The 20,082-nt window shown below is 41.3% G+C and overlaps 1 protein-coding gene across 1 annotated transcript in view; it reads right to left on the minus strand.

Moving 5' to 3' along the window:
• The window catches only part of LOC139367298 (uncharacterized), a 75,321-nt gene that overhangs the window by 19,295 nt on the left and 35,944 nt on the right, over nucleotides 1–20,082 (minus strand). The gene's annotated exons all lie outside the window — the stretch shown is intronic.

Consider the following 20,082-nt stretch of genomic DNA (forward strand, 5'->3'; position numbering starts at 1 on the left):
AATCTACACAAGTTGTTTACCAAGAAGACAGTGAATGTTCCTGAGTGGCCGAGTTACAGTTTTGACTTAAATTTCCTTGAAAATCTATGGCAAGACTTGAAAATGGTTGTCTAGCAATGATCCACAACCAATGTCGAACAAGCCCAGTAATACAACGCCATGCAGCAGAAAGCGGTCTGGGGCGAAGATTCAATAATCAACAATTCTAGAACGTTTGTCAAAAAAGGTCTATAGTCTATCACCCGTACTGTAGGTGGCGGCATGCACCTCTAACGATTGTTTGCGGACTGCCATAATACCATTGAAGAAGGAGGTCTGGCGCTGAGCGATGAACTGAAATGTTGGTTATTTTTTGTTTTTTAAACAACTAATTGGCTGACATTGGTTCAATTATTTGAATTCAATTTCATTCAGTTTTTTTTCTGTGAGCTCCTTTGGCACATTGCAGTTTCTCTAGAGATAAATCAGATCCAGCCTGAACTATATGATGTAGTAGGGAGAGGTAGTTTCCAACAGGTCAATATTCTTCTAGTTCAACACATAAAATGTGGTAATTAACTATAATGACCATAATCCATTGCGCATCTACTTGTCCAGTCTGTTTCTTTTACGCCTGCTATGGAAGAGAGAAAAATGCGTGAAGGTGAGGTGATATGGAGAGCAGCTGTTGCTTTGCAGGCTATCTCAACTTGAAAATACATGATCTGTGATTAGTTGTTAGTTGGTATTCAGCACTCATAAAAGTATGCTTTATTCACTTTGAAGAACAACAAAATAGTGATGTTGTTAGACAGCATTGGCAGCTGCTCTATAGAGATGAGATAATGACTTGGAATGTAATAAGTCATCAAATAAAACAAATGTAGTAGTTCATGTGAATAAATTAAAGTAGCATCCGGTGCCGACAGATGGCTGCCTCGCTTCGCGTTCCACCAAGTCTTGGTGGTTCCAAACTTCTTCCATTTAAGAATGATGGAGGCTACTGTGTTCTTGGGGACCTTCAATGCTGCAGACATTTTTTGGTACCCTTCCCCAGATCTGTGCCTTGACACAATCCTGTCTTGGTGCTTTACGGACAATGCCTTCGACCTCATGGCTTGGTTTTTGCTCTGACATGCACTGTCAACTGTGGGACTGTCACGACTTCCACTGAAGGTGGCTCCTCTCCCTGTTCGGGCGGTGCTCGGTGGTCGTCGTCGCCGGTCTACTAGCTGCCACCGATCCTTTTCCCTTTTCTTTTGGTTTTGTTTGTTTTGTGGTTCACCTGGTTTCATTTTGGTTAATTAGGGTGGGTATTTCATCTCTACATTTCCTTTGGGTTTGTGCGGGATTGTTTTCGTTTTACTGTCAGTTTGGGTTGCGTTTTCGCTAGTTCATGTTTAACAGGTGGTTTTTCCCTGGACTGTGTCTGAGTGGGGTTTTAGGGCTACTGCTGTATTCTGGTGTCCTGCAATTTTTGAGCTGGTTGATTAAATGCCCTTTTCATTCATTACTTGTTTCTCCTAAGCCTGACTCCACACCCATATCTCCTTGGGGAGTTCTGACAGGGACCTTATATAGACAGGTGTGTGCCTTTCCAAATCATGTCCATACAATTTAATTACCAAAGGTGGACTCCAGTCAAGTTGTAGAAACATCTCAAGGATGATCAATGGAAACGGGATGCACCGGAACTCAATTTCGAGTCTCACAGCAAAGGGTCTGACTACTTATGTCAATAAGGTATGTTTTTTTATTTGTAATACATTTGCAAACATTTCTTAAGACCTGTTTTTGCTTTGTCATTATGGGGTAGTGTGTGTAGATTGATGAGGATTTTTTTTTTAGATCAATTTTAGAATAAGGCTGTAACGTAACAAAATGTGGAAAAAGTCAAGGGGTCTGAATTTTGTACGATTCAATATGTATGTACAATACATGAAATATGAACAGTACCATTCAAAAGTTTGGACACACCTACCGCATTGACTGACCTTCATGTCTTAAAGCAATGGACTAATTTCTCTTTGCTTATTTGAGCAGTTCTTGCCATAATTTGGACTTGGTATTTTTCCAAATAGGGATATCTTCTGTATAACTTGCCTTGTCACAACATAACTGATTGGCTCAAACACATTAAGAAGGAAGGAAATTCCACAAATGAACTTTTAACAAGGCACACCTGTTAACTGAAATGAATTTCAGGTGACTATCTCATGAAGCTGGTGGAGAGAATGCCAAGAGTGTGCAAAGCTTGAAGAATCTAAAATAAAAATACATATTTTGATTTGTTTAACATTTTTTTGGTTACTGCATGATTCCATATGTGTTATTTCATAGTTTTGATGTCTTCACTATTATTCTACAATGTAGAAAATTGTTTTTAAAAAATTAAGAAAAACCCTTGAGTATGTGTGTCCAAACTTTTGACTGGTCCTGTATGTCCAATATGAACATTTTGAAGCAGATTGGCAACATTTTTAAGGACTGCAAAATCAGCAGCCACGCTCCTCTGGGTGTAAACTCTGGATTTGGAAAACCAGAAGTGATTTGAGTAGAATTGACCCCCATTTTACTGCGACACAACATACATAATATTGTTTACAGTGCAATATGTATGTCCAATATGAAAAAACTATTGGATTTAGGCTGATAGGCCACTCTTTAAGGGCAGCAGAATGAGTAGGGATGCTCCTCTTGATGTAAATTCTGTGGATTTGGAAACTAGAAGAGCTTCGGAATAGAATGGATACATCTTTAACTCCAACACAAAGTACAGAACATTGTGTATGGTGCAATAAATGGTAGGAGTACACACAAAAAACAACGTTGACCATTTAGGTTTGAAAAAATAAATGACATATCGCAAATAAATACTTAATTATTATTTGTATGATAACAAGTGTAAAATGTATTGATGTGCACATTTCCATAATTTTCACCTTAATTTTTAATTTACAAAAGTATACAGGACGGGACTATTATTCTAAATGAGTCCAAAAATCCGTGACTCGGAAGTACATATTTATTATTGCCTGCTTGACAGCAGCCGGTAAAGCAACGTTTTATACTTCAGTGGAACTATCCCATCAGGCTCCAGTGCTAGCTACCTTGAGAATTTCTCATTGTTGACGTTGACAAATATATTGATTACTTTCCCTTTCATCTGTGATTTAATTTTAAGTAATGACAAGCACAAGCAAGAGAGAGATAGTTTGTGCAGTAGGTGGCTGGCTGCAAGGCTGAAAATGTTTCTTTGCATGGTCTTCCATCAGAACAGACACTTCGTCTGATCTGGCTTAAATTTATTTTTAATAATCAAGTGCCAGAGAAGTTCAGTCAGTACCTGCGCATATGCACAGCACACTTCTCATCGGACTGCATTGCAAATCAGGATAGGTACACAAGTGGATTTGCTAAGAGCTTGATCCTCCAACAAGGTTCTGTCCCATCCATCTTGCACCCTGCAGCGGCAACCAACCAAGTAGTAAGTAAGTGTTTAGCTAGATAATGTAAAGGACATACTATATCGTGTAATGCTGATGCACATCAACACAATCAATCATAATCAGTCTTTGCTAGCAGATATCGTCAAAGTCCTTAAACAATGTTGAAAGGGGGGTTAATGTTAGCTAACTAGCTACCGCGCTACAATATGTTGTAGACGTGGGGTAGGACATTGGATTATATGAAAACTCCAGTCCATGCGGTGGCGGTAGCACTGCGTAATCAGAATAGTGCATGTACTTTGTACACCCCCCCTTCCCCAACCTAACAGACTTGTAATTCTGAAGAATGTAACGTTAGCTAACAGTTAGCCACTCCACCATGTCGCACATATCGCCGGTAACTACTTGCAGCTTTCTTGGTTGTTCCAAAGCCAGGACTGATACTTTACACAGTCTTCCTAAAGACCCTGAAATCAGAAGACAGTGGGTGCAGTTTCTTTTTACTTCGAATCCAGATGTGCATATCGGTACAACAACACGAATTTGCAGCGCGCATTTCAACAGGGACTCGTTTCTAAATTGGGGGCCGAAGTCAATGGGGTATGCCAAACTATTTGTTCTGAAACCGGACGCCATCCCAACTATTTTTCCGATCCATGAAGTATCGGTAAGTTTATCTGTCTCCCTAACGTTAGTTGATCATTAGCTAGCTGGGGAAAACAATGCGAAACGTCACCTCACTGGCTTCTACTCTTTTTTTGTGTGCCGATGTATTCAAAAATGTTTGGTTTTATCGGGACGTCTGGGAGTGGGACTGCTCGAAGACATCGGTAACCCTCAGATAGCATCTCTGACCCGCTCACAATAAACGAGCCTCGGTGACGACCTCGGGGCCGGAGTAGGCAACGACCTAGGGATTTTGTCTCCGATCTCAAACTCGACTAGGACAGCTAAATCCGGGCAATATCCTGTAACGTACACCTGGATAAAGCGCATACAGGGGGCGTTCTCCGCTCACACGTCTCCGAAAAACTAGTTTTTTAATTAAACGTTGGAGGAAATACGTTCCTAATGTTTGAGGAACGTGTTTGCTGGCTTCATGAATTATACTTTATTTAGACATGTTTTGTTTGGCTAGAGGTATGCTAACCTGTTTGCTATCCCTTTAGCTTTGTTAGCTAGCTTGCTGGTCAGTTAGAGGTTAGCTGCTATATACAGTAGTTGGCAACTGCCATCAAGTTCAGTGGTGGAAAAAGTGCACAATTGTCATACTTGAGTAAAAGTAAAGATGCCTTAATAGAAAATGACTCAAGTGAAAGTCACCAAGAAAGATACTACTTCAGTAGTCTACAAGTCTAAAAGTATTTGGTTTTAAATATACTTAGTGTCAAGTATAAATCATTTAAAATTGCTTATAATAAGATCAGATGGCACAACGTTTTTAATTTACCGATAGCCAGGGGCACACTACAACACAGAGACATAATTTACATACTAAGCACTTGTGTTTAGTGAGTCCTCCAGATCAGAGGCAGTTGGGGTGACCAGGCATCTTCTCGTGATAAGTGCGTGAAATTGGACCACTTTCCTGTCCTGCTAAGCATTGAAAATGTAACAAGTACTTCTGGGTGTCAGGGAAAATGTTTGGAGTGAAAAGTAAAAGTAGTCAATATAAATAGTAAAGTACAGATACCTAAAAAAAAAAAACTAGTAGTACTTTAAAGCATTTTACTTAAGTACTTTACACCACTGATCAAGTTGTTAGTTTTAGACTGTTCAACCATTTGCAGAATGCATACAGACATTTGAATATAGCCCGGGAAAATGTAAGCCGGATGTGTTAACACATTTAAATGTGTTGAAGCATGACATGTTTGGAATTCCATGATCAGAAATACAAAAGGTGCATGAACTGTTAAGTGTAGACATGACCCTATATCGTGGGGGAGTTGAGTATTGCTAACTGGTTGTGCGATTTGCAAGCAACAACATTGAGTCACCATCAGTCGATACTGTCAATTCTGAAAACGCTTACCTGTACCTATGTTTGTTCTGTACAACTGCAGTCCTTCAGCAGGGTGCTGAAATTCATACTTTTAATACAAACTTATATCGAATACAACCACCGACCTTTTACTCATTTGTGTGTCAACTCAGCGCGAATGGGCTTGTGCCAATTGAATCTCAAGCCTAGTTCACATCACCCATGAGCACTCCATTACGTTGCGCAGGATGTCATGCATTTCAATGGAGAGCCCACAACTGTGTGGAAATGCAATGCCGCGTTGCGTTACGGATGCCGCATACTTTGACATTTTAGAAACTTTGCGTGGTCTTCAGTCCAGCTAGAGTCCGTTGAAGAACAGGAAGTTAGTTACCTTAACCAGAGAAGATGAAAATGTGGTTTTAGGTGATAGCTAACTTAGCGACTTGTAAACAATTACCCATTCCTATATAAGTGAATACTATTTTATTAGTAATGTTAAATACACATTGGCTGTTAAGCAAATTATATAATGTCTGTTGCCTCCCGTTTTAAGTTTGATGGTAATGGCATTTGTTTTTTAGGATAATTATTAGTGGAAGGTTGCAAACTACAGTATATCCCAACTTTTAGCTATCTAGCTAGCTACTCCAAAACAAAGGTAATGTGGTTTGGTAAGAATGCCGCTCTCCCCACAGGTGTTATTACTACCTCTGAGGGTTTAAAGCTTGAGGTAGTCACCTCATACAAGTACTTGGGAGTATGGCTAGACGGTACACTGTCCTCCTCTCAGCACATATCAAAGTTACCGGCTAAAGTTAAATCTAGACTTAATTCCTCTATCGTTATCGCTCCTCTTTCACCCAAGCTGCCAAACTAACCCTGATTCAGATGACCATCCTTCCCATGCTAGATTATGGAGACATAATATATAGATCGGCAGGTAAGGATGCTCTCGAGCGGCTAGATGTTCTTTACCATTCGGCCATCAGATTTGCTACCAATGCTCCTTATAGGACACGTCACTTCACTCTATAAACTGTATTGAGTTGTTGTCTCTACCTTCTTGCCCTTTGCTGTTGTCTGTCCCCAATAATGTTTGTACCATGTTTTGTGCTGCTATTTTCACGTGTTGCTGCCATGTTATGTTGTTTTAGGTATCGCTTTATGAAGTGTGGCGTCTCTTGTGATGTGTATTTTGTCCTATATTTTTAATCCCAGCCTCCGTCCCCGCAGGAGGCCTTTTGCCAGGCTGTCATTGTATATAAGAATTTATTCTTAACCGACTTGCCAAGTTAAATAAAATACCATTTTTAACTCTAAGCTAGCTTGACTTGCAAGAAAGAAAAACAAATTCAGCAAAAAGTAACATGTTTTATTATCAACTGAAACCATGTTTATCCTGTCTTGAATGAAAAGGTCATATTTTGCAATCTGAGAGCCTTTAAACATTTCTCTTTTTATACGAGAGCCTATGCTCTCCGTGAGATTGCATGAAGATGACGTACGATGTAATGAAATGCATCACAATGTAAACGGGGCATCAGGTTAGGGTTGTCCCCGACTAAATCATCTGTTCTTTCGACCAATCGATTGGTTGAAATTGAAGTTTTTTTTCCATATATAGACACACCCTATGTTTTGAACAGAACTATATGTGGGCTACTGAGCTTGTCTGATGCTTTAAGTACTGCAATTTTAAAAATGAAGACAAATTACTAAAGAGGGCGCCAGAGATCAATATAGCCTAACCAGAAGAAGAAAAACCTGTTCCCAACCCATTCCTCCCGCTGGTCTTCGCCGCTGGTCTTCGCCAATAGGCTACACCAGCGGTCGGCAACCTTTTTAATTTGGAGTGCCAAGTTACCGTACCATTTCTACTGATCTGCGCGCCAGTTATGATTTTCATATGCACATTTTCGTGGAATAGTTGAATTGATAATAAAGTCTTCATATCTCAAAATCAACGTCATGTGGTTAATCTAAGAGAAAATGATACAAATCTAAAAGTAACTGCTATTGCCAAAATGTGACCGACCGGCTTGATTTGGTCTTAGGTAGCAAAATTTGAAATAGTTTTTTTTACGTTGGAAAAAAGTTGAGACTCAGAGTTAGAAAATTGTATATCATACAATACAGTTGAAAGTATTTGTCAACTTTCAAAGCAGAAACTTCTAATCTCACTTTTGAGAAAATGGCCCTTGAATGTTTTGGTACACCTACTGGCGAGCTCTTTGTCTACACTAGGGATGAAACGATATTACATTTTTGTTTGATACCGATATCCAATATTTTCCTTGCCAAAAAACCTGATATCGATAACCAATATTTAAAATTTTAGCAGCCTTTTAAGCATTCTAGTACAGTTAAATAGTTGAAACACACACTGACAAAAGTTATTTTGTTGGCATTTACGTATGTCTCCATTACCAGTAAAACATAATCAACACATATTTATGTCACATGTTTGCTGTGGTGTTTCGTTCAGTTTCATTCAACCAGGATTTCATCATACATGTCAAGCAGTGAAGTTTCAGCTCTGTCTGTCGTGAGTCCTCTTTGTCGGTGCGCACGGTCTTGTCCAGCGGTGTCTAACATTTCACGTAAACCCTGTTTCTTGTCTTCATCAAAGTAGCGGTCCTTGTACCTAGTATCGAGCATGGTGGCGACACAGGAGAGAGGCTCAGAGAGAATGCCACCGAATCACTTGTTCACAGTAGTGAACAAGTACGCTAGTGGAGTACTTTTGCAAGTTTTAACCCCATGGTCTGTCGACAGAGGGTATCATTTCTGTTGCAGACGCAGTTGATGAGATTATTTCTCGAGTCAGTTGTTCGAATGGAGCTAGGAGTGTGGTCATGTTCTCAAATGCCATTGAAATGGCAGCAGCGGTATGAGAACCAGCACATTCTTGACCATGCAATATGGCTTTCCTCAATACAAAATCCTCTACGACCCACTGTGCTGTCAGACTCGGTATGCTCATGGGGCTGACATTGCTGGTCCAAATGTCAGTCGTGAAGCTAATAGAAGTGACACCCATAGCAAGTAGCTCATGGGTGTGCGTTTCAACAATACTGTGTAACTCCGGTAGGGCAACATTTGAAAAATAGCGCCTACTTGGTAGTGTGTACCGGGGCTCGAGGTGCTCGACCAGTCTGTGAAAGCCAACATCATCCACGACAGAGAACGGTTGATTGTCAAGGGCAATGAATTAGATTATCTTGCCGTTAATGGATTTTGGCTTTGAGTTGTCTCGCTGAAATGTTCTTACTCTTTCTTACTCTTGACTGCTTGACTTGAACTTGTTTAGTTGTTGGAAGTGCGCGCTTAGTTTTTTTCTGCTTTTGTAGTCGTTGAATGTCTAGGGGTGATGCGCTTTCAAATGACTAATTAGGTTTGTGGTATTGAAAGATTTCACTTTCTCTTGCATTTGGCCTTTTTGTTACCTTCCTTTGAAACTTCAAAATAGATCCACACAGCAGACATTATGGGCTAGGTTAGGAATGCTGTGTAGCACAGTATTTTCATTATGTCATCTACCTATGCTATATAGGTATGCACGCCAGCTTTGACATTGGTTTTGCACATCGGCGTTAAACTAGACATCAGGCCAATGTTGGCATTTTTAACTAATATCATCCGATTATATCCTGCATACCCAGTCTACACCCTTTCAGCATTGTTCACAACCTCTTAAGCTTTAGCCCCACCCAGCTCTTTAAGGATTCACATGTGAGGCCATGTACTAAACCAAAGATGTCAAGACTAAAGGTTGGTTCATACTATGGGTGTTTTCATGAATTCAATCTGGAGTGCCAGAGTGTGCTCTGGGTGTTCATAAACTCAAGAGTTGTCAGATTATCAGTTTGTAAATTCGGAGCGTTGAGAGCGCATATCTTACCCACACTGGATGCTCTGGCCAAGGAGTAGGGTTGATCCGAGCGTTCTGACTTAACAGCTCCCAAGCTAACGTTGAACAGCTTGCTAGCTACTTACAGACACAAATGAGGGAAAAGCTCACCAATCATTTTACTCGCCCTAGCAGAGCTGGTTAGGCTGTTAATGTTATCCAGAGCGTTGGTGACAAACTGCATCTGGCAACAATTTAATTACGCTTTTTTGCCAATGTTTACTGACACCGGCCATATTCTCAACGGGTGTTCAGCGTCCATAAATTCATCAGTTATTCTGTGCTCTGGCACACTCAGACGACAGACACTCAGACGACTGCATGCACTCCATCTGCATAGTTGCAATCAAACGGCAGAATTTTCAGAGAATACTCTTGATTCCAAAACTCGGACCTCCAGAAAGTGGAGAGCAATGACCAGCTCATGTTATAGAAGCCTGCTACATGGCAGACCAATCCGAACTCATCTCTCAGCATGTCCAGTCCACCCATTTATCTCAGCCAATCATGGCTCCTGTAATTTAACAATTGTATTCGTATTTACAGATGGCATACAAGTTTGTTATTAACGCACATGAAAGTTCACATGTTCCAGAAGGCATTTCTGCCCCCAAAAAGCTTACGTTCGAATGGCTCTCCTCTGAAGTAGTGACGCACGACATACGCCTAGTTTCTTGAAATGAGTCACACATGTAAAAATAGCCAACAAATTAAAACATTGCAGCCTGCAGGTAGAAAATATCCTGATATAAAAATAAATATCCTATAAATCACATTGGCTATGCATGGGCTGTCTGCAAGGAACTTGAAACATTGTATTAACTTGGTCTGGTGGGAAGCTCATGCTAGCAAACTTGCAACATTGTATAAAATACTCTGGGCCCTCAGTTTCCCATTACAGTGAGCTCCGGACAGACAGACACTGCTGTAGGTTATTTGCGCAAGGGATGATAATTAATCCGGTAGGCCTATTTTTATGATGTTTCCAGCAGATCAGAGCACAGTTAATCAAATGGCCACCTGGACTATTTGGATTGACACCCACCTTTTTAATGCTGCTGCTACTCACTTTTATTATCTATGCATAGTCACTCTAACAACATACATGTAGAAATTACCTCGATTAACACATTGACTCGGTACCGGTACCCCCTGTATATAGACTCATTGTTATTGTGTTTTTATTTGAGTTATTTTGTCAATATTTTCTTAACCAACAATGCAGTTCCCTATTTTCTTAAGGGCTTGTAAGTAAGCATTTCACGGTCTACTACACCTGTTGTATTCGGCGCATGTGACAAATAAAATTTGATTTGACATTTGGCGAGAGCTGTTTTTTTTAAATGGGCTACGTTGAGGAACTATTTTCATTCTCAATGGATGTAAAAACAGACTTTGTTTACTTGCTGTTTAAAGCAAGATACAATTACTTTGAGAAGCTCCAGTGATGGCAAGTTAAGACAATCAGAAATAGGATCAGATTTCCAAATAGGCACATTAACAAAGGACAATGAATAAATTGACAACTCGTAAATGGACTGAAATACAAACTTTTTTCCCTCACAAGTGTAGCCTAAATTGTGCGCTGTGCAAACGGTAAGACTGTAACAATAATATATATTGAATGCATTAACAAAAATGATTGTAACCAAACAAACATTGTAGATTAGAAATTATGGGAATTAATGGTAAATGTACTACTGGTGATACTGGTGTGCCATCCTCGTGGCTTCTGCAATGGATTAGTACACTCAGACAGATGTAATTCAGACCGGTGTCTTGTGTGGCCAAATTATATTATTATATATTTGCGACTGCTAGACTAAATATATATATATTTTTTAAACGACTAAACAATCAACCAGTCAACTAAATGTGGTCAGATTTAACCTACGCAGTACATCAAGGTCTCTACGTCTCCAGTTGAGCAACACAAATTATGTAGAGATTGATTACACAGACTCTTGAATCCACTGAAATGAGCCACATTAGCTCACCAGTCAATTTATTGTGCGTATTGAACATTAAATATTAGAATGTAATCCCATCCAAAACTGTGCAAATGAATGGCGCTGATGTAGCCTACCAAACTTGCTAACGGCCCTCACGAATGGCCTGGTACTCAGTGGTCTTGTTCGGTAACAGGATGTGCCAAGAATTCGTTAGCATTTCAACACAGCCTTCCTCAAGACCCTTGACTCCTACTGGAGTGGATGCTGTTTCTTGCTGAGTGTAACATTAAGCCGGATGAAAATATTAAAGTTACTTCAGAAACTAGTATCTGCAGGGTTCACATTACAGACGAGTGTTTCACCAACTTTACTCAAGTGAAGATGGGATTTGCGAAAAAAGGCTGAACTTGAAGTTCGACGTTGTACCGTCGGCAAAGTATACAGAAAATAGCTAGCATATCTAGGCAAATATTCCTAACCCCTGTTTACATTGTACTTGTTTTGTTTAGGTGGAACACATGACGTCGGGTGTGACAAAAGATGAGGGATGCCAATATGAACCACCCTCAGTATGCAACATTATGGTACCATCACCTCCAAGACCCGTTCTGGTACCGTTAAAACACAACGTGTCAACACAGGCTTATTATTACAGAGGAAAAAATACAAACAAAGGTGAGGCATATGGCTTGTATCTTTTGTAGAATAGTTCACTTCTTTTTAAATACAGCTGAAATGAATTGATGTGTAGGGTAATTGCTCGGTAAACACTAGGACCATCACGGTGATCACGTTCAAATCCCCGAGCTGACAAGGTACAAATCTGTCATTCTGCCCCTGAACAGGCAGTTAGTTAACCCACTGTTCCTAGGCCGTCATTGAAAATAAGAATTTGTTCTTAACTGACTTGCCTAGTTAAATAAAGGTTCAAAAAAATTACCGCCAGTCACAAATCAGTCAATGTAATCCCTTCCAAAACTCTGCAAGTGAATGCAGTTGATGGGTGGCCTACCCAATTTGCTAACGACCCCCTCTAATGGCCTGGTACTCAGTGATCTATTGTCCCTTTTTAAATCACTTTAAACACTTCCGTGATTGAATTTGAATAATCTCAATGATGAGGACAAAATGGTGAAGGGGATTAGAGGCAGGGCTCGCAACAATTCACCGACCCAAAGTGCGATTTCAACTGTCAAACCAAACTTCAACCGTTCCAAAATTAAAATACTTGTTTCTTTAATGTTTAAATAAGCCAACATAGGTCTAGGTCATTTGCAGTGCTTTTAAAGTAATTGGTCCTTTTCCGAGACAGATACAGTCTATATTAAACTTAGTAATTTGTTAAGAACCTTTTTTTCAGAGCCAAAATATCCCAAAATGTAAATGTAATTGCTAAAATATACTTAAGTATCAGAAGTAAAAGTATAAACTATTTCAAATTCCATATTTTAAGCAAACCAGGTGGCACCATTTTCTTGTTTTTATTTATTTACGGATACTCCAACACTCAGACATCATTTACAAATGAAGCATTTGTGTTTAGTGAGTCCGTCAGATCAGAGGCAATAGAGATGCCAGGGATGTTCTGTTGGGGCTCCCGAGTGGCACAACAGTCTAAGGCACTGCATCTCAGTGCTAGAGGCGTCACTACAGGTTCGATTCGAGTCCTATAGGGCGGCGCACAATTGGCCCAGCATCGTTACATGCTGACCAAACCGCACGTGTGAAAATTGATTTTGTTCACGCACACCAGAAACGATCAGGATACGCAGGTTAAAATATCAACAACAAAGCTGAGCCAATTATATTAATTTGGGGACAGGTCAAAAAGCATTTAACATTTATGGCAATTTACCTAGCTAGCTTGCTGTTGCTAGCTAATTTGCCCTGGTATATAAACATTGTGTTGTTATTTTATCTGAAGTGCACAAGGTCCTCTACTCAGACAAATAATCCGGTAAACCAAATTCATTTCTCGTCATCTTTCCTTCCTTCAGGTTTCTTTTTCTTCTTTGGACTTTATATTGTGGTTGGCAACCAACTTTACAGCATTACTACAACTGACTGGAGTGTGGACCTAAATTCATCTTTCAATCACCCACGTCGGTATATACACCTAAAAACCAATGAGGAGATCTCACGTGGATATATGCTCCTAAAAACCAAATGAGGAGACGGAGAGGCCGGACTTGCAGTGTGTTGAGCGTCACGAATAGAACCAATTTCCATTTTAGCGCCTGGCCACGCAGATGCTCGCGAGCAGTGTGTGCAATGATTGAATAACGTTTGTGGACATTTATTTTGCGAAGCGAGCAGCGTGGTCAGCATGTTAGGGTTTGGCCGGGGTAGGCTGTCATTGTAAATAAGAATGTGTTCTTAACTGACTTGCCTAGTGAAATGTAAAATATATAAATATATATATATAGATACACTGCTCAAAGGGAACACTAAAATAAAACATCCTAGATCTGAATGAATCATTCTTATTAAATACTTTTTTCTTTACATAGTTGAATGTGCTGACAACAAAATCACACATTATCAATGGAAATGAAATGTATCAACCCATGGAGGTCTGGATTTGGAGTCACACTCAAAATTAAAGTGGAAAACCACACTATAGGCTGATCCAACTTTGATGTAATGTCCTTAAAACAAGTCAAAATGAGGCTCAGTAGTGTGTGTGGCCTCCACGTACCTGTATGACCTCCCTACAACGCCTGGGCATGCTCCTGATGAGGAAGCGGATGGTCTCCTGAGGGATCTCCTCCCAGACCTGGACTAAAGCATCCGCCAACTCCTGGACAGTCTGTGGTGCAATGTGGCGTTGGTGGATGGAGCGAGACATGATGTCCCAGATGTGCTCAATTGGATTCAGGTCTGGGGAACGGGCGGGCCAGTCCATAGCATCAATGCCTTCCTCTTGCAGGAACTGCTGACACACTCCAGCCACATGAGGTCTAGCATTGTCTTGCATTAGGAGGAACCCAGGGCCAACCGCACCAGCATATGGTCTCACAAGGGGTCTGAGGATCTCATCTCGGTACCTAATGGCAGTCAGGTTACCGCTGGCGAGCACATGGAGGGCTGTGCGGCCCCCCAAAGAAATGCCACCCCACACTATGACTGACCCACCGCCAAACCAGTCATGCTGGAGGATGTTGCAGGCAGCAGAACGTTCTCCATGGCGTCTCCAGACTGTCACGTCTGTCACATGTGCTCAGTGTGAACCTGCTTTCATCTGTGAAGAGCACAGGGCGCCAGTGGCGAATTTGCCAATCTTGGTGTTCTCTGGCAAATGCCAAACGTCCTGCACGGTGTTGGGCTGTAAGCACGACCCCCACCTGTGGACATTGGGCCCTCATACCACCCTCATGGAGTCTGTTTCTGACCATTTGAGCAGACACATGCACATTTGTGGCCTGCTGGGAGGTCATTTTGCCTCCATTCGGCCTCCTCCACGTCTCCTGATGTACTGGCCTGTCTTCTGGTAGCGCCTCCATGCGCTGGACACTACGCTGACAGACACAGCAAACCTTCTTGCCACAGCTCGCATTTATGTGCCATCCTGGATGAGCTGCACTACCTGAGCCACTTGTGTTGGTTGTAGATTCAGTCTCATGCTACCACTAGAGTGAAAGCACCACCAGCATTCAAAAGTGACCAAAACATCAGCCAGGAAGCATAGGAACTGAGAAGTGGTCTGAGGTCACCACCTGCAGAACCACTCCTTTATTGGGGGTGTCTTGCTAATTGCCTATAATTTCCACCTGTTGTCTATTCCATTTGCACAACAGCATGTGAAATTTATTGTCAATCAGTGTTGCTTTCTAAGTGGACAGTTTGATTTCACAGAAGTGTGATTGACTTGGAGTTACATTGTGTTGTTTAAGTGTTCCCTTTATTTTTTTGAGCTGTGTGTGTGTGTGTGTATATATATTACACACACACACACACAGTGGGGAGAACTCGGCAAAATCGGCAGTGTTTCCTACTTACAAAGCATGTAGAGGTCTAATTTTTATCATAGGTACACTTCAACTGTGAGAGACGGAATCTAAAACAAAAATCCAGAAAATCTCATTGTTTGATTTAAGTAATTAATTAGCCTTTTATTGCATGACATAAGTATTTGGTACATCAGAAAAGCAGAACTTAATATTTGGTATGGAAATCTTTGTTTGCAATTACAGAGATCATACGTTTCCTGTAGTTCTTGCCAGGTTTGCACACACTGCAGCAGGGATTTTGGCCCACTCCTCCATACAGACCTTCTCCAGATCCTTCAGGTATCGGGGCTGTCGCAATACGGACTTTCAGCTCCCTCCAAAGATTTTCTATTGGGTTCAGGTCTGGAGACTGGCTAGGCCACTCCAGGACCTTGAGATGCTTCTTACGGAGCCACTCCTTAGTTGCCCTGGCTGTGTGTTTTGGGTCGTTGTCATGCTGGAAGACCCATCTTCAATGCTCTTACTGAGGGAAGGAGGTTGTTGGCCAAGATCTCGCGATACAAGGCCCCATCCATCCTCCCCTCAATACGGTGCAGTCGTCCTGTCCCCTTTGCAGAAAAGCATCCCCAAAGAATGATGTTTCCACCTCCATGCTTCACGGTTGGGATGGTGTTCTTGGGATTGTACTCATCCTTCTTCTTCCTCCAAATACGGCGAGTGGAGTTTAGACCAAAAAGCTCTATTTTTGTCTCATCAGACCACATGACCTTTTCCCATTCCTCCTCTGGATCATCCAGATGGTCATTGGCAAACTTCAGACGGGCCTGGACATGCGCTGGCTTGAGCAGGGAGACCTTGCGAGCGCTGCAGGATTTTAATCCATGATGGCGTAGTGTGTTACTAATGGTTTTCTTTGAGACTGTGGTCCCAGCTCTCTTCAGGTCATTGACCAGGTCCTGCAGTGTAGTTCTGGGCTGATCCATCACCTTCCTCATGATCATTGATGCCCCACGAGGTGAGATCTTGCATGGAGCCCCAGACCGAGGGTGATTGACCGTCATCTTGAACTTCTTCCATTTTCTAATAATTGCGCCAACAGTTGTTGCCTTCTCACCAAGCTGCTTGCCTATTGTCCTGTAGCTTATCCCAGCCTTGTGCAGGTCTACAATTATATCCCTGATGTCCTTACACAGCTCTCTGGTCTTGGCCATTGTGGAGAGGTTGGAGTATGTTTGTTTGAGTGTGTGGACAGGTAACGAGTTCAAACAGGTGCAGTTAATACAGGTAATGAGTGGAGAACAGGAGGGCTTCTTAAAGAAAAACTAACAGGTCTGTGAGAGCCGGAATTCTTACTGGTTGGTAGGTGATCAAATACTTATGTCATGCAATAAAATGCAAAGTAATTACTTAAAAATCATACAATGTGATTTTCTGGATTTTTGTTTTAGATTCCGTCTCTCACAGTTGAAGTGTACCTCTACATTCTTTGTAAGTAGGAAACACTGCCCATTTTGCAGGTTATCAAATACAGTGGAGCAAAAAAGTATTTAGTCTGCCACCAATTGTGCAAGTTCTCCCACTTAAAAAGATGAGAGGCCAGTAATTTGCATCATAGGTACACTTCAACTATGACAGACAAAATGAGAAAAAAAATCCAGGAAAAAAATCACATTTTTAATTTATTTATTTGAAAATTATGGTGGAAAATAGGTATTTGGTCACCTACAAACAAGCAAGATTTCTGGCTCTCACAGACCTGTAACTTCTTCAAGAGGCTCCTCTGTCCTCCACTCGTTACCTGTATTAATGGCACCTGTTTGAACTTGTTTTCAGTATAAAAGACACCTGTCCACAACCTCAAACAGTCACACTCCAAACTCCACTATGGCCAAGACCAAAGAGCTGTCAAAGGACACCAGAAACACAATTGTAGACCTGTACCAGGCTGGGAAGACTGAATCTGCAATAGGTAAGCAGCTTGGTTAGAAGAAATCAACTGTAGGAGCAATTATTAGGAAATGGAAGACATACAAGACCACTGATAATCTCCCTCGATCTGGGGCTCCACGCAAGATCTCACCCCGTGGGGTCAAAATGATCACAAGAACGGTGAGCAAAAATCCCAGAACCACATGGGGGGGCCCGTGTGGTGAATGACCTGCAGAGAGCTGGGACCAAAGTAACAAAGCCTACCATCAGTAACACACTACGTCGCCAGGTACTCAAATCCTGCAGTGCCAGACGTGTCCCCCTGCTTAAGCCAGTACAAGTCCAGGCCCGTCTGAAGTTTGCTAGAGAGCATTTGGATGATCCAGAAGATTGGGAGAATGTCATATGGTCAGATGAAACCAAAATATAACTTTTTGGTAAAAACTCAACTCGTCATGTTTGGAGGACAAAGAATGCTGAGTTGCATCCAAAGAACACCATACCTACTGTGAAGCATGGGGGTGGAAACATCATGCTTTGGGGCTGTTTTTCTGCAAAGGGACCAGGGCGACTGATCCGTGTAAAGGAAAGAATGGGGCCATGTATCGTGAGATTTTGAGTGAACACCTCCTTCCATCAGCAAGGGCATTGAAGATGAAACGTGGCTGGGTCTTTCAGCATGACAATGATCCCAAACACACTGCCCGGGCAACAAAGGAGTGGCTTCGTAAGAAGCATTTTAAGGTCCTGGAGTGGCCTGGCCAGTCTCCAGATCTCAACCCCATAGAAAATCTTTGGGGGGAGTTGAAAGTCCGTGTTGCCCAGCAACAGCCCCAAAACATCACTGCTCTAGAGGAGATCTGCATGGAGGAATGGGCCAAAATACCAGCAACAGTGTGTGAAAACCTTGTGTAGACTTACAGAAAACGTTTGACCTCTGTCATTGCCAACAAAGGGTATATAACAAAGTATTGAGGAACTTTTATTGACCAAATACTTTGAAAATAAATTCATTAAAAATCCTACAATGTGATTTTCTGGATTTTTTTTCTCATTTGTCTGTCATAGTTGAAGTGTACCTATGATAAATGACAGGCCTCTCATCTTTTTAAGTGGGAGAACTTGCACAATTGGTCGCTGACTAAATACTTTTTTGCCCCACTATACTTGTTCTCCCCACTGTATGTATATTATATATAAGTGCGTGAATTGGACCATCTTCCTGTCCTGCTGGGGATTCAAAATGTAACTAGTACTTTTAGGTGTCAGGGAAAATGTATGGGGTAAAAAGTACATTTTATTAAAAAAAAATATATATTTAACCAGGCAAGTCAGTTAAGAACAAATTCTTATTTTACAATGACGGCCTACCCCGGCCAAACCCTCCTCTAACCCGGACAACGCTGGGCCAATACAGCCCGGGATCTAACCAGGGTCTGTAGTGATGCCTCTAGCACTGAGATGCAGTGCCTTAGACCGGTGCGCCACTCGGGAGCTAAATGTAGTGAAGTAAAATTTGTCAAATATAAATAGTAAAGGCGTTTTACTTAAGTACTTTACACCACTGATAATTACACCAACAAAACAAAAAAACAGATGAGCATTTGTAATGTTATTACAACAAATGTAATGTGGTATATTGTTGCATTTAATTTTTTTACCAAAATATCACATGAGAAAATGTACACGGGGCAGGAGGTTACCGTGGTAATGCGATTGGAGTCCTGTTTGTAACTGTGAGATTGAGGGTCTGACTAGTAGAAGTGTTGTCTTCTCTTCCCTAACAGTTGAAACTCAAGCATAGAAAAACCTAGCTTGTGAACAAAACGATGTAAATAGCCAAGAAACACAAGGACAAAGTCTCACTACAGTAGACTTCCGTTTCAAGTAAGTTAATGAATCTTTCACTCAGCTCTTCACATGCGTATCCACAGCCCCCAGCCAGGCAGTGTTGCTGCGTGAGGCAGAAATACTTAGCACATTTTATAGTGTCAGGGAGATAGAACCATATTCTCTAGAATACCATAGTAGCTAGCCATAGTCTATAGATAATGCAAATGTCACAGCAACTCCCAGCACACAAAACCTCAACTCAGGGCCGGCGGGCCCACAGACAGGCTGGGTGAGAGTAAAATGTGCATTCTAATAGGCCTATTTGCCCAACATTGGAATGATATTCTAATATTACACATTTCCATAAGACACGTAGCCAGCCATATCATTGTTTGAAACCTAGACGTTTTACATAGCCAAGCTTACCTTGCTTTTAATAGCCTATAGCCAAAATCCGTCCATAGAAAAACCCCTGAATATTTCCTAATTATACCATTGAAACCAGCATTTCTACTTTCCAAAGGCAGTAAGGCACAATCATGTTGTTGTATCTTCACAGATATTCCCTCTTAATTTTCTACCATTAGGCTGTGTATATCCATCTGTCACATTATAAAAACCGCTTGCACCAGGTGCACGTTTGAGAATGGTGTTCTCGTGTAATAGCATTTAACTTTCATGCATATGAACGAGACAACACATTGCTGCGCTTGTAATGTGAATTATTCATAGTTAATAAACTTTTAAGCTAAATTTTGTGAGTCTTGTCTTTGTGTTTAAACATTTTACTGGGCTCCCGAGTGGTACAGCGGTCTAAGGCACCGCATCTCAGTGCTAGAGGCGTCACTACAGACCCTGGTTGGATTCCAGGCTGTATCACAACCAGCAATGATTGGGAGTCCCATAGGGCAGCGTACAATTGGCCCAGCGTCATTAGTGTTTGTTCTTAACTGACTTTCCTAGTTAAATATTTTTTTTTTACTGGAACCACTGTTGTATGCATTTGATATTTTTCTGGCCTTATCGTCCCGCAACTGTCCCAACATAATTAAAAATAAATCGTCCCCAGTCGTCCCCTTAATTGCGAGCCCTG

This window comes from Oncorhynchus clarkii, chromosome 16, assembly GCF_045791955.1.
Source record: "Oncorhynchus clarkii lewisi isolate Uvic-CL-2024 chromosome 16, UVic_Ocla_1.0, whole genome shotgun sequence".
Taxonomy (NCBI): Eukaryota; Metazoa; Chordata; class Actinopteri; order Salmoniformes; family Salmonidae; genus Oncorhynchus; species Oncorhynchus clarkii.